The sequence below is a fragment of the Eschrichtius robustus genome, chromosome 4 (assembly GCF_028021215.1).
Source record: "Eschrichtius robustus isolate mEscRob2 chromosome 4, mEscRob2.pri, whole genome shotgun sequence".
NCBI lineage: Eukaryota > Metazoa > Chordata > Mammalia > Artiodactyla > Eschrichtiidae > Eschrichtius > Eschrichtius robustus.
The window spans coordinates 80,384,786-80,399,916 of NC_090827.1; the positions used below are offsets into that span (position 1 = coordinate 80,384,786).

The following is a 15,131-nucleotide window of genomic DNA, read 5'->3' on the forward strand; positions in this document are numbered from 1 at the left end:
ATCTTCAGTGTTGTCAAATACCAACTGACCTCCTCAAGTCACTCTTGTTTATATGACTTTTTTCTTTTAAAATAAGAAACAACAGGCTTGGTCATGTGTATACCGTGACCACAGTTACCTAACCTCTCTGACCTTGATCATCTCAAAAGCAGTAGTCTAAAAATGGTAATAAAAATTACTCTTCTTGTAGATAAAATATTCTCCAAATTAATCAAGTGAAATGAAAAATAAAAATGAGTTCCATGTTAGATAATATATATGGAGACAAGGTGAAAGTGCAATTGATATAAAAAAAAAAACAAACCCAAAAAACCAACAGCCCAGACCACACCCAAGCAAAATGAAAACAAAAACCCATCCCTGCTAAAAATGATTAATTTATTTAACTAAAGATAAAAGTTTGTTTATTTTATCAAAAGTGAAAGTGGAAAATAGGAAGGCTGTATCTCTACTAGAGAGGTATTGAAAATTCTAGGCAAACATTGGGAAATCTTAAAATGACTGTGCTCTGACAGTGTGGTTATAAGAAGAGAAAACACATATAAACAGCATGGCATTAGCCCTTGCTGTGTCTGAGCAAAAGGATATTCAAACATGAAGCAAAACGAAAGACATAGACATGGTAGTACAAATCAATCCTAGATGCAATTTTTGCAATATTCCTAAAACTGCTTTGTCCTCCAGGAGTACTTGGTTTTGTGATTTGTCCTAGAAGACACAGTGAAAAATAGTTTAAATTTCATTAAATACAGACCAGCACATGACTGTGCTCTGCTCACTATGTACAAGAAATGGTAGGCTATTTGTCACATAAACTTTATTTGCTTTGAGGGAGAAATAATTCCATTAACCTTATATAAAATAAAGGATAAAAAGTTATGGCAGAAGTGTAGATATCTGCTTGTTAATATATTCAGAAATATTTGGTGGGGCAGTCAAAAATTCCATAAGTCTGAATGATAACTGATTATGAACAAGTGCATCTAAATTACTATTTTGTTCGTATTTACCAGTTTTGGGGCTTCGAAGATTTGGTTTTAGTCATGATTTAGTTGATTATACCTCTGAATAAGTGAAATATCATTATATTTTTTTCTAAGTTGGCTAAAGGAATTTCAGATTAAGAAGTTTTAAGTACAAAATTAATATTTCAGCAAGTAGTTCTTTCTGTTGGGTTGGGGATTAAATTCATTAAACAGAAAAAATAGTAGGAAACCAGATGTGATTTAAAATGAGGTTGATTAGAGTTTCAATGACAAATTAAAAATGTGTCCTATTTAACTGTTGAAAAATGCACAGACCTTTCATGGTAATAAAAACATGGAATACGCATGATTATATGTGAGGCCTCATATGTGGTAAAAGGATAACTCCCTATGGTCATTGGTTTCATTCTTAGTAGCCATCAAATTATTACATATAAAGTATAGTAGTTCACAATCCATGACCCGCTCAGAGTTATTATAATAGGACTTTGAAAAATATACATCCTAAACACTGTCTGTAGATGGGATAAATATTAGGCCTAGTGGGTATATGAACTATTTTGCAAATCTGATTAATTTAGTGAATAAAATGAAAATGGATTTAATGTGTTATTGAACAGTTAAGGTATTAACGTATTCATTCAATCATAGCCTAGTAAAAGCATCATGGCTTGTCACTGCAAAGAGAAGAAAGGAAAAAAACTATAGATTTAAAAGGGATTTAGGAGAGACAATAACAATTGCCTGTATGGATTTTTTTTAGATCTGGATTAGAACAAACTGTTTAAAAAAACACTTATGGGCTTCCCTGGTGGCGCAGTGGTTGAGAATCTGCCTGCCAATGCAGGGGACACGGGTTTGAGCCCTGGTCTGGGAAGATCCCACATGCCATGGAGCAACTGGGCCCGTGAGCCACAGTTACTGAGCCTGCGTGTCTGGAGCCTGTGCTCCGCAACAAGGGAGGCCGCGATAGTGAGAGGCCCACGCACCGCGATAAAGAGTGGCCCCCGCTTGCCACAACTAGAGAAAGCCCTCGCACAGAAACGAAGACCCAACACAGCCATAAATAAAATAAATAAATAAAATTTTAAAAAAACAAAAAAAAAACCCCAAAAAAGCCACTTATGAGAAAGTTGGGGAAATTTGAGCACTGATTGGTAGTTGATGTTGTAAAGAAATTATTTTGAATTTATTGTAGATATTATAATGATACTGCCTTATGTTTAAAAAGCAAATCTTTGTCTTAGAGAGATACATACAGAATTATCTACAGATGAAGTGGTATAATGCCTGGAATTTGCTTCAGAATGATCCAGAGTGGTGGGTTAGAGGTTGGGCGGGGGTGTGAAAATATAAATGCAACATGACTTGCTGTGAGTTAACAACGGTGGGTTCATTATACTAGTCTTAATAATTTTGCATTAGTTTGAAATTTTTCATAATAAAAACTTAGAAAAAAGTGTAATGCAACATTAATTGAAAGAGGATAACTGTAGCACCAGCTGACACTGCAATATAATATATTCAGAAGTAAGGGTAGATATGAGTCACACACAGATGTACTTTTTATAAACATATCTAATGTGTCAATCTCATGTTTTGTTTTTCTTCAGAGCTGAAGCCGTTTATTTGAATCTTGGATGATTAACACCTAAATGCTTAATTCTCAGAACTGCTCAAGAGTCCCACAGCCAGGATTAGATGATCCAGCTTACCACCAAGAAATTATTGTCTTGAATTCTTCGGTAAGATTATAATAAATGTTCTAAAGGCTAAATAGTGACCATGAGGTCTAAAAAGATTTTTGAATGCTGTCTTTGAGTGACTAGCCTTTATTATAATTTCTCAGTCCTGTAACTCTTATACCAAGAGTTCAAGGTTGTGATAATCAACCAAAGATCTTAGAAATATCAACATGCAAACAAGGCTTTATGGTATTTCCCTGTCATAGATTCAGCTACTAACAGATACTGGAGTGCCATGCTTTCCCTCTTGCTGTATGTCTCAGGGTGGGTCCTCCGAAAACTGGTGCTGGAAGAGAGTTTGGCTTCCCGGATGTTTATTAGGGATCAACAACCTATAAAGAGAGGAGGTTACTGGGCAGTGGAAATTGAAGTGTAATGTAGGCTCAACAAAGCCTTAGCCAACTGAGACAGGGAGTCTTGTAGTTGTGAGAGTTAAGCTTCTTGGGGATGGAGACATATCCTTAATGCCTTTGCATTGGGCACAGGCCATTAAAGAAGCTGCTCAGCAAATATTTGTTGAATGAAGGAAATCTGAGAAAAATCTTGTGGTCCCTCCTGTAACACCTAATCCTTGCCCTTCCTTTTTCCAGTTGAAAGTGTGGTTTAGAACAGTGAGGTTAACAGTGACACACATGGTTTTCTTGTACATCATGAACAAACATGAAGGTAACTTGTCCTCCACAATCAGCATGTGTTGCATACCACTGTGTTCCTGGGCTCCACAGATAAGGAAGACCTACAATGGGACCTGAGGAAAACCACACATATAAGTTTTAAAGCAGCAGTCCCCAACCTTTTTGGCACCAGGGACCGGTTTCGTGGAAGACAGTTTTTCCACAGATGAGGGGCAGGGATGGTTCAGGTGGTAATGTGAGCGATGGCTCAGGAAGTAATGCGAGCGATGGGGAATGATGGGGAGCGGCAGATGAAGCTTTACTCGCTTGCCCGCCGCTCACTTCCTGCTGTGCAGCCCGGGGGGTTGGGGACACCTGTTTTAAAGAATATGAGACTGTATCAGTAAAGAGGAAACAAACAAAAAAAACAACATGGATCTAGAGGGTATTGTGCTAAGTGAAGTAAGTCAGGCAGAGAAAGACAAATACCATGTGATTTCATTTATATGTGGAATCTCAAAAACAAAACAAAGGAACACACAGAAAACAGAAACAGACTCAACAGATACAGAGAACAAACAGGGGCTTGCCAGAGGGGAGGGTGTTGGCAATATGGGTGAGATAGGTGAAGGAGATTAAGAGGTACAAATTTCCAGTTATAAAATAAGTAAGTCATGGAGATGTAACATACAGCATAGGGAATATAGTCAGTAATATTGTAACGACTTTGTATGGTGACAGGTGGTAACTAGACTTATGGTGATCTTTTCATAATTATAAAAATATCGAATCCCTATGTTGTAAACCTGAAACTAGTATAATATTGTAAGTCAGTTATCCTTCAGTTAAAAAAAAAATGAATGAACGAGGGACTTCCCTGGTGGTCCAGTGGTTAAGAATCCGCCTTCCAGTGCAGGGGATGTGGGTTTGACCCCTGATTTGGGGAACTCAGATCCCACATGTTGTGGGGCAACTAAGCCCGTGCGCCGCAACTACTGGGCCCTCACGCCACAACTAGAGAGAAGCCCCTGCGCCACAAAGAAGAGCCTGCGCACCATAACGAAAGATCCTGCATGCTGCAACAAAGATCCCACGTGCTGCAACTAAGACCCAATGCAGCCAAATAAATTAAAAAAAAAAAAAAAAAAAAAGAATGAATGAGGTAAGATGGAAAAAACAAAAACCCTGTAAGATACAGTGATAACTCCTAGGCTATTAAGGGATATGGATTATGGTTCTAACCAGTTTGTTTTTTCTGTGTGTAGGGAATAGGCTGATCAGATACGAATTTTTAATCCTCTTATGCTCCAGGGTTAAGAGAGAATCTACTTCTGAGAAGGACTTTTTTATTTTTTTATTTTATTTTATTTTTTTGAGAAGGGCTTTTTTAAAGTCAGTGTTTTTTTCTAGTTGGTACAGTCCTGCTTTAGGGCAAGAAATTTGAGTCCTTTACTTCACTTCTTGTTGTTTTCTTTTTCCTCTTTTCCTTTTTACTGTAGGATTCCATGAGACAGGATTTGCATTAATAAATCCTCTAAATTTTCTCTGAACCTTAATACTATATTAATGCTTTATGTGTAGAGGACTTTTACTTAACATCTTTTAAATGAATGAAATAGAGAATAATTGACTTCATTATTAACGTGGCAGAAGAATAAGGATTAAAAACTCTACAGTTCAGACCAGAAATTTCCTTGTTTTTATATTATAACAATTTTCCCTGATATCTGTGTAGACAATTTTATGCTTCATCTTTTTTTTTTTTTTTTAAATTTATTTATTTTTATTTTATTTATTTTTGGCTGTGTTGGGTCTCTGTTGCTGCGCGCGGGCTCTCTCCAGTTGCAGAGAGTGGGAACCACTCTTCGTTGTGGTGCACGGGCCTCTCATCGCGGTGGCCTCTCTTGTTGCAGAGCACAGGCTCCAGGTGCGCGGGCTTCAGCAGTTGTGGCGCATGGGCTCTAGAGCGCAGGCTCAGTAGTTGTGGCCCACGGGCCCAGCCGCTCCGCGGCACGTGGGACCCTCCCGGACCAGGGCCCGAACCCGTGTCCCCTGCACTAGCAGGCGGACTCCCAACCACCGCGCCACCAGGGAAGCCCAATGCTTCATCTTTTAATATATGTAGACCATTTTCTTCATATTGAGTGTTGGAAGAATGAGATTGTGTTTGTGTTTCACTAAGTGAATCCGATTTTTTTTTTATTATTAAAATGTGTATCTTTCAAAGTTATCAATTTGATTAGTTTAGAGATGTTTACGTCTTATCTGTTCCCATTTTTTTTTTCCATTTCTTTCTTGTCACTTCGTTAACCCCACCAGAGGGCAGGCAAAGGAAGGGAGAAAAGACATTAAGTTCACAAAGTCTTATGTAGGCACCTTTTACTGGCACATTTTGTCATGCTTCTGGATTGTAGTAAGGCAGTAGGATCAGCTACTTTTGCTATTTTAAAATATTTAGTAGAATGCTCAGTTATTTGGAAATAAATTGTGTAAGGTTGATTACTGGGTTTATTGAATTAAATATTTATACTTTAAACTGTTCAACTTTATTTTCTTAGATTCATACATTTTAAATTATCAATTTTTTTAGTAATTCATGCCAAGGTTTCCTTTGCTACTGTTGATACTTATGATTGCTTATAATGAAGAGGTTTTTCTGTGTGTGTTTAAAAGTACATTGGGATGTTCATAATACAGTATAGTTTTAAATTACTCCTTTTCACCTCCTGTAAAACTTGATGTTCCTGCGGTCTATTAGTGAATTTTCAGAATGATAAGAATTATCTTTTGAATACAAGTTACTGTTTCACATTTAAGTTGTTCAGTGTATTTAAAAGTAAGACACACCTCAGACCAAAGTAAATTTGTCTTAACATTATCACAGTGTAGGTTTTCAAAGTCTAAATGTTAAGCTAGATGGATGCTAAACATTTTATAGTCCCGGTATTGCTGTTAACACCCATTGTACATGTACATGTATATATGAAGTGCAGTTTCACAGTCGGTAGCTGTTTGACTTCTTATCAGTATGAACAGCAAATGTCCTAAAAATCAGCTTCAAAACAGCTGGCAGTCGACCCACCTAAGTTCACATGACGTTTCTTTGCTCTTTGACACAAAGAGTGGACCTTACCTTCTCATCAAGGAAGTTGGTACAAGCACCTTTCTGTGTGCTCGTGGGCCCAGTAATGTAGAAGAACCTTAAAATGGACTTTTTGAAGAGAGTTGTTCCTCCCATTCTTTCGGGAGATGTGGTTTTGGACACTAGAGAGAGTTTTCGGGGAAGTCCTCCAAGATTGCTGAAGTTGAAACCTCTTAGTTTGCTTTCATCAGAGAAGACTGTAGATGAGGAGAGTGGTCACAGTAATTATGACAAACACCAACAGCAGCAACTAGGTAAAGTAAAAATGTATTTTCAATGCTTTAATAAAAACTATTTTAGGAAAGTAAAATTATTTTTATAAGTATGAATTCTAGTGAGCATAAATCTTTATTTTGAACATCAAGTTTAAATACTAAAAAGAATTTAAAAAGAGTAAATATATAGTTGGCCTAAATTTTCTTAGTATCAAAATGTTGCTTTGAGTTTAGATGGAGAAATATTGATTGCTATAGGTCAAGATAAAGCCATTAATAAAGTTAACAGTTTAGTGATCTTGGAAAATATTTTTATGATGAAGGATTATACTTATTGAAAAAAGTGTTATTTTACAATCAGTAAAAACAAGGTAGGGTATACACCTGAAAAACAAGAAACTGAGTTTTATCTATCACTACAGAAATCACTTAAAAATAAAGTCCCATTCTTTTGTTCTAAAGATAAAGAATATTTGGGATGAAATATTAAAAAAAATCTTTGAATATAATAATGATTATTTTGTGTCACTACCTTTATTTCATATAATTCTGCAAAGTTGAATATAATGCCTTTTAAAGTTTGAGAGGATGATACTCATGTGTCAGGAGAAAAATCAGGTTTGCATATGGTATCTAGAAAATGTTGGAAAAAATAAAAAAAGGAAAATCCTTTAGGAAGATGATGAAAAAAATTCCTGCTTTAAAATTTTGACTAAAACACTTAAAAATGTTAAAATGTTCTGTATGATTATGAATTTTTATTATAGGGAATACATAACTGCTCATACAAATTAATGTAATATTTAGTAGAAAGAAGAGATTTTCTGTAAATCCTCTGCAAGTTTGATATATATTCTTACAGCAGTTTTTTATGCATATTTAATATGCACATATACATTTTTACTTATAGAATTTAAAAATGAGATTTACTATCTAAACTGTTCTGATACTTGCTTTCTCATTTAATACATCATAACCATCTTTCTGTCTCTTTAAAATGCATGCCATTGTATGACATAATAATTTTTTCAATCAGTCCTTATTGATGAACACTGAGTGACTTTAATTTTTAATTATTAAAAGTAATTATGTAATAAATATCCATTTATTTTATTACTTTATTATCCATTTATTGTATTACTTTATGCCTTTGTATGATTGCTTCTTAGTATACATTTCTATGTACATTTAAAATTTTGATAGACAATGTCAAGTTACTTTTCAGAATTTTCTCAATTTAAGCTCCCCAAGGCAGTATCTCTATTTCTTTGTACTCTCCTTAACACTGTTTCTTGTCAGTTTAAAAAATAGGGTCATACTTAGGAGAAACTAAAATTTCTGTTTTAAATATATTGTGTAAAAGAAAGGAGAAGGAACTTTTAAGTTTTAAAAAGAAATATTCATATCTAGAATATACTGGTATTAGAAGTCTTTTTATTTTTATACTCTTCACTCATTTGGGTGGATAAAGTGGAGGTGAGACTACTGATGGGTTAGTGCCTCTTAATTTCAATTAAAATCTAAATCATTCAGTACTTAGTTTTGTGTTCAACAGTTGTGTTCAACTTATGCATATCTATATATGCATAAGTGAAGAATATGAATGTATTAATATGTGCAGTTATTTATGTTATTAAAAATTTACTCTTTAGCTTTCAGTCTTGAATCATTTAGTTGCTTTCTTCACTGTACCACAGCATATATAAGGGACCTGGTGTTTAAGTGTAATATCCTATGCCCATTAGTTTAATATGGCTCCTTTTTTTTTTTTTAAGACTGTCTTACACATTTTTGAACATAGCGTATATGTTATGAAGTATAATAATGAGATTTTATAATTTACATTAATTTGCAAATAGCACTCAATTTAACGATTAAGGGCTTTCTATGCTATATATCTTTTTACCAATCAGTCAAAATAAAGCAAAATCATGGAACTGAAACAACTGAAGAATCTGTTTGAAATTTCAGAGGCCACAGGTCCTTTGTGGAATAACTCTTGCCCTGTTTTTCTCTTCAAAAATAAAATTCAACTTTAGGGAATGACTATTAAAATTAATTTAAGGGACTTCTTTGGCAATATCTGTAAAAAGATTTGGTTTCTGAAATTTCAATTTACTGATAAAGTCCTTTTCTTGAATCTCAAAATTTGATACTAAATTTATATTGTATGTAAGAATAAAACCCACATGATTCACACCAGTCTACACACTGATTACTTGCAACTCAGCATGAATGAATTTTACCTCCTGCTTGCTGGTGGTTCTGGGATAGAGATAATGCAGTAGTTTATCCAGAAGTCATGCAAAGAACTGGGTACAGTTCTTCTAAAGGGCGTTACAGTTTGCTCATTTAATGAAAGGAGAAATCAAGAGTATGAAGAGATTTCATATCAGTAGTGCAAAGAAGGAAGTATTCTTTTAGAGAAAAACTGGTATGTAATCTCATAGCTTTGTATTTGGATCAGTTGTTTCCAACTTCTTTAATTGTTAATTCAAAATTACAAAAAATGATTTCTAAGGAATTTTAGACAAAATTGTAATATGGATTGATAATTGTACTTTCGTGAGAGGATATAGAAATTTACCTTGCTACTTTTAACTCCAGAAATGTTTATAGATGCTTATGGTTTCTTTAACAAAAATATGCATAGAATTTTGAGGTATTTGCAGGGGTTGATATTTTGAAGAACATTTTTCTTCACTTTTGATAAAGTTTTTCATTTTTTAACTTTCTCTAAATATTAAGTAACCTAATGTTTTAAGAGTTTGATAGAAATTCGCAAACAACACACTGGATTTACCAGAAATCCTCTATTTCTCTGTAAAATATATTAACAAATGCCTGTAGTTCACTGCACACTGTTCAAACCCCCTGCCACCGCATCTGCTCCGAGCAGATTCAGGTGTGGGCTTACCAAGAGTTGGTTGCGTTTTAAACCAAACTTGTTTATGCCAGTTATACTTGTAGTTCTGATCATGTATTTTAATTAGGTATCACATAATTCAGTAAAGTATGAGGCTGAAAAGAAAGTTGTTTCGGTGTAAAAAAGTTGAATACTTTGGTCATACTCCATAAAAGTGAACTACTAGAAAAGTTTGCTTTTAAATTACATGTAGGCCAGAGAAATATACAAGATTGGAAGGATTTTGCCCTCACATACCTTCAATTTCCCACTCCACTTTGAAGAAATTGAAACTAGGTATCATAGGTGATGTACACGGGCTGTATTTTAGGTGAGAAAGACAACAGAGTAATCAGCAAATTCACCTTAAGAGATAGGGACTTGGCACTACATCAAAAGGCTAGGGAATAGACATGGATTTTCTATTAAGTTAAAACCTTTAAACCTTTAGTAGACCTATTGATTTCCCCCCCAACCCCCCTGATTCCTACTTTAATGGAGCTTTTTTTTTTTTTTTAATGGAGCTTTTTGATTAAATGATTAGTTAACAGTTATAATTTATAATAAGGGGACTCTATATAGTTGTATAATGTTGCAATTTGGTTAAAGAAGTAAATCATTTATTTGCTGTCCTTAATAAAAAAAAAGGAATCAAAATGTTCATGTGTTCATGTTATGTAATCTTATTCATAGATGCTTAAATATCCAATATTTTTTGTGTACAGTACTAATAATGTTATCAAAGACTGATTTCACTGATAGATACTATTTGTGCCAGTTCTACTAATATTTATCTTCAGGCGTAAGAGTTGGTGGGGAGAAAATGCCCTTCACTGATTCAGAATATACTTCAGTGCTGTCTCACCATTGAAGGAGAATGAATGTTAGGCATAGTTATGCGTCAGATCCTAAGAATCAGGCAGTGTGTTTCCACAGGCTTCTGTTGTGACAGCTGCAAAGTCCTTGTATCTCCAGGACTGGGTTATTTTTATTCTGATGGAATCAACCTTAATTTTGTTGTTGTTCATTCTGTTTGGAGTCAAGAATAAGGTAGTGTAAATATATTATGATTGATTTTTATAATTCACCAAGAACAGAGATAATGAGACATTGAACAGAACTAAATATATGTCAACATTATTTGAGCACCTTATGTATTCTGGGCATTGTTTTCTTGTTTTGATTTACAAATAACTTAAATGGTCTCATTTGTCTACCCATTTAGTGCATACCTGTCCCTTTTCCCCTCTCAGAATATAAGTTGAACATGGACTTTGCTTTGTCTACTGATGTGTTCCAGGGTTTGGAACATAATAGTTGCTCAATAAATATTGGTTGACTGAGCAGATGTTATCTAAGTTGTCATGAAAACCGTGTGAGATAGGTTGTTATACAAAGTTTTAGAAGTTCAGAGAGGCTTAACCAAATTATTTGAGGTTTTTTTGGCTACTCAGTGGTATAGTTACGCCTTTTTTAATTTATTTTTTTTGGATAATTGGATTTCCTAATACTGATATTTGTCATCCCCACAGAAAGTGTATTGGTTTTTTAAATGTATTTATTTATTTATTTATTGTCTGTGTTGGGTCTTCTTTGCTGCGCGCGGGTTGTGGCGAGCGGGGGCTACTCTTCGTTGCGGTGCGCAGGCTTCTCATTGCGGTGGCTTCTCTTGTTGCAGAGCATGGGCTGTAGGCACGCAGGCTTCAGTAGTTGTGGCGTGTAGGCTCAGTAGTTGTGGCTCACAGGCTCTAGAGCGCAGGCCCAGTGGTTGTGGCACGCGGGCTTAGTTGCTCTGTGGCATGTGGGATCTTCCCAGACCAGGGCTCAAACCCGAGTCTCCTGCATTGGCAGGTGGATTCATAACCACTGTGCCACCAGGGAAACCCATGCCATTGTTTTAAAGTCAGGCATTTTGTCCTTCTACTCCACCTCACTGCAGTGTTTGATGTTTTTGAATCTTTATGTATAAAATATTTTTTAAAAGACTAGTGTATCTATCAAGTTTAATTGTTCCACCAAAGAACACATACTTTATTTTATTTTATTTTTTGGTGCTTTCATTTTAATTAAGAGCTATATTTCAATAGGAAAACACTTTAATACCAATATGTTTGCATCTCTTTCAGATCCTGTGTTACGGTTTAATGAACAGTTGATAATTATTTCTCTAACACTCTGGTTATGTAAGCTGGTTAAGTAAATAGCTGTTTCACATGACTTTTACAAAAACAGTTGAGACTCACATTAAGATACCATTTTCATTTCATTATAAAGTGTTAATGACTCCATGGGATATAAACATTTAAATAGTATACTGGTATACCTCTCTTGAGGTGTTCAGCACAGCTTACTAGCAGGAACAGACCAAAACGTAGCACTTGTTATATAAAATTCCAAATGTCGTTTGGTTGAGTTTTAAAGGCTGCTATTTATATTTGACTAGTGAAGAATGGGGGATGCCAACTATTACTAACTGGATTTCCTTAATAAGTGATCTTTTTAGTTTTATTTTTGTCGAACCGTTGCTCTCAGTGGTTATTAGATTTTGTATCTCCTGAATAGCTCGCTTTTGTTTGATGTACCCTATGTTGGGTAGAGGAATAGCATGGCAGGCCAGTTTCTTTTTAGAAGGGAATGAGATGAGTAAAGAGTGTTTTAAGTGTTCATCCAAGGCTGGACTCTGAGGTTTTCTTTTGCCGCTTCAAATGCTTGTAAGTGATAACAGACCAAAGGAGATAGAGAATCCTTTGGAATTCAAATGTCATTAAAAGATTCTTGGGCAGGACAGTGTCATGGAAGAACTTGAGCTCCAAATTATAATCAGTCTGCTATGGAATTTCTGGCTTGACCCCAATGATACCTTGTTCTCACTGTGTAAGTGTGTGAAGGAGTTCATGAATTCTTCTTGTTTATATAAATGGGATTTGGAAGTGTTGGGCTTTCATAGTGTCCTGAAATCAAGTAGGATCCCTTACGTAGAGGGCCTTTGGAGTACTTTTCAGGTGGTTTTCATTGGCGATTGCAGGAGAAGCCGTATGGGTGGTTATATTCATGCCTTTTCTGAGTCTGTGAGAATTCTCATGATAGAGGAGAGATATTGGAAAAGACCTACAGGCGTGATGGGAGAGAGGCAGTGAAGTAAGTATTGAGAATGGCATGGAGTGGGGCTTTGATCCAGACTGAGTTGAGCTCCACTGGTGACTGGCTATGTGTCTTTGAACAGGCTACTTAATCTCTCTAGGCCAGTTGACCTCACCGATCACTTTGAATGATATTTTCTTTGTAGCATTGTTTTCAAGATTACCAAAAATGGTAACAAAGTTGATACATGATTCAATACATAGTGGCTATTACTGTTTAAGAAAACTTTTGAATTTTTGACTTGGAGATAGATGAATCAAAGTTAACTAGAATTTATCTTTGGAGCATTCCATCGTAGAAAACATTCTAGGAATTTGGATCTAGGTCTTTCGTTGTGCATAATTCCGAACCATTTTAGCATGTGATTTATAGCTACATGACAGTTCGTGGGAACTTGAGTTGCAACACCTTCTCCTGTGCTTTCCTTCTTTGTCTGTAATGTGTGCTCTTCCAAATAGCTACTGCCAAAAGATCTTGTGATTCTGATACAAAGGTTTTTAGAAGTTAGTGTAGCAGTATTACTTCAGTAGGTTCTCTTGGCTGTTTTTAAAGTTAGCCTAACACTTTTTTTTTTTAAATTTCATTTATTTTTGTCTGCGTTGGGTCTTTGTTGCTGTGTGCGGGCTTTCTCTAGTTGCGGCTAGTGGGGGCTACTCTTCCTTGCAGTGCGCGGGCTTCTCATTGTGGTGGCTTCTCTCGTTGCGGAGCACAGGCTACAGGCGCGCAGGCTTCAGTAGTTGTGGCACGTGGGCTTCAGTAGTTGTGGCTCGCATGCTCCAGAGCGCAGTCTCCGTAGTTGCGGCGCACAGGCTTAGTTGCTCCGCGGCATGTGGGATCTTCCTGGACCAGGGCTCGAACCCATGTCCCCTGAGTTGGCAGGCGGATCCTTAACCACTGCGCTACTAGGAAGTCCCAGCCTAACGCTTCTTAAGAAGGGTCATTTTGGACTGTCTCCTCAAGTTACGTGGATGTATATTTTTAGAAATTGGGGCAGTTAAGTGTGACTAGAGTTAGGGTCAGGGTCTTTACTTCTTTGGCTCTTAGAAAGGACTTTTAAGAAACTTAATCGAAATAAAAATGCATCTGTCTCCATTTTAAGAGGCCTAGAATAGTCTCCTCTCTATCCCACTTACTCTCTCGTTTCCTAATCACAGAATTGATGTTTATCTAGTATGGTGATACTGGTTGTTAAAATATTACAATTTCTCGTATCAGTTGATACTTAGCTACTCCTACGTCCCTCCCCCACGTGCTCCTGCTGCTTCAGCCCTCCTGTCCTACCCCAGGACCCTCTTTGATCACCCCGGGTTTCATCAACTAAAGGGTGAGACCTAGGCATACCAGGGACTCCAGGACCCACCTCCACTCTGAGGCTGGGCTTGTTAAATTGTTCAGTTACCGTACCTTCCTGGTGGCTGACTATTTTGATGATCACCCCTGTTTATTCTCACTTAGAGAAGCAAAAGGAAGGAGATACTATGGATAAGATAAAATAGTTGAAACAAAAGGGTATAAGAAAAGTATAAATAAATATTAGGAAAAAATACTGAAATAATGTGTAAAAAGATGAATAAAATGATAGAAAATAATATCTATATCCAAAGATTCTAAAAAAATAACAGAGGTTAAAATGCACAGTAAAATAGGTTAAGATGACTAAAGCTGAATGTAAATTTAAAATGTAACTAAAAGAATATACTAGGAGGGTTAAACAAAAATAAAGTGTGCTATAAAAGGAATTCAGGAAGCAACATACAGCCCAAGGGTTAACTCCACCCACCTATAAGTAGTGGCCTTTGGGTTGAGGCAACCATACATAGTTATAAGCTTCCAATCCTGGTTACTTCCTGAAACTGGAACTCTGCAGGGGGAATAGAAGTCTCTGTGTGACTGTCCTTGGGGTTGATAGTTTCCCTCGCCCCCAACCTCAGTTACTTATTCTCTGTCATTGTCCACTGGCTTCTATTATTCCATTTAATATAAAAGCATTGTTTCTTTTTCCAGATAGTGAGTTCTTTCAGAACTGAGTTGGTCTTATTTATATGGGTAGCCCCAGAGCTCAGCCCCATGGCAGGCACTTAGGAAGCAGTTATTAAATGTTTGTTGAAGGTTAGCGTCTTCTGTCCTCTGGTGCTCGTCCTTTATGTGCCAGAGCAAGTTTTCACTTGTTCTGAAGAGCTGCTGTCAGTTGCCATATTTAGCCCACTGACTTCTTCCTTCAAAACCATCTAGCACATTGCTCAGTGGGCAGTGGTTCCTGAGGCAAAAGCAGCCTCCCATTAGTTTGAAAATGAAAAAAGAAAAAAAAATGCTTCAAATCAAGCAAAAGATGATCTAGAATACAAGCTTTTTCTGGAAAGGGCCAGATAGTAAATATTTCAGG

The 15,131-nt window shown here is 36.2% G+C and overlaps 1 protein-coding gene across 4 annotated transcripts in view; it reads left to right on the top strand.

Annotated features, from left to right (window-relative positions):
• Window positions 1-15,131, top strand: part of FRYL (FRY like transcription coactivator) — a 242,199-nt gene that overhangs the window by 60,413 nt on the left and 166,655 nt on the right. For all 4 annotated transcript variants that reach the window (XM_068542998.1, XM_068543001.1, XM_068542999.1 and 1 more), the window contains exon 3: window positions 2,600-2,731. The gene's annotated coding sequence lies outside the window, so the exon portion shown is untranslated. The remainder of the gene's footprint in view (window positions 1-2,599; window positions 2,732-15,131) is intronic.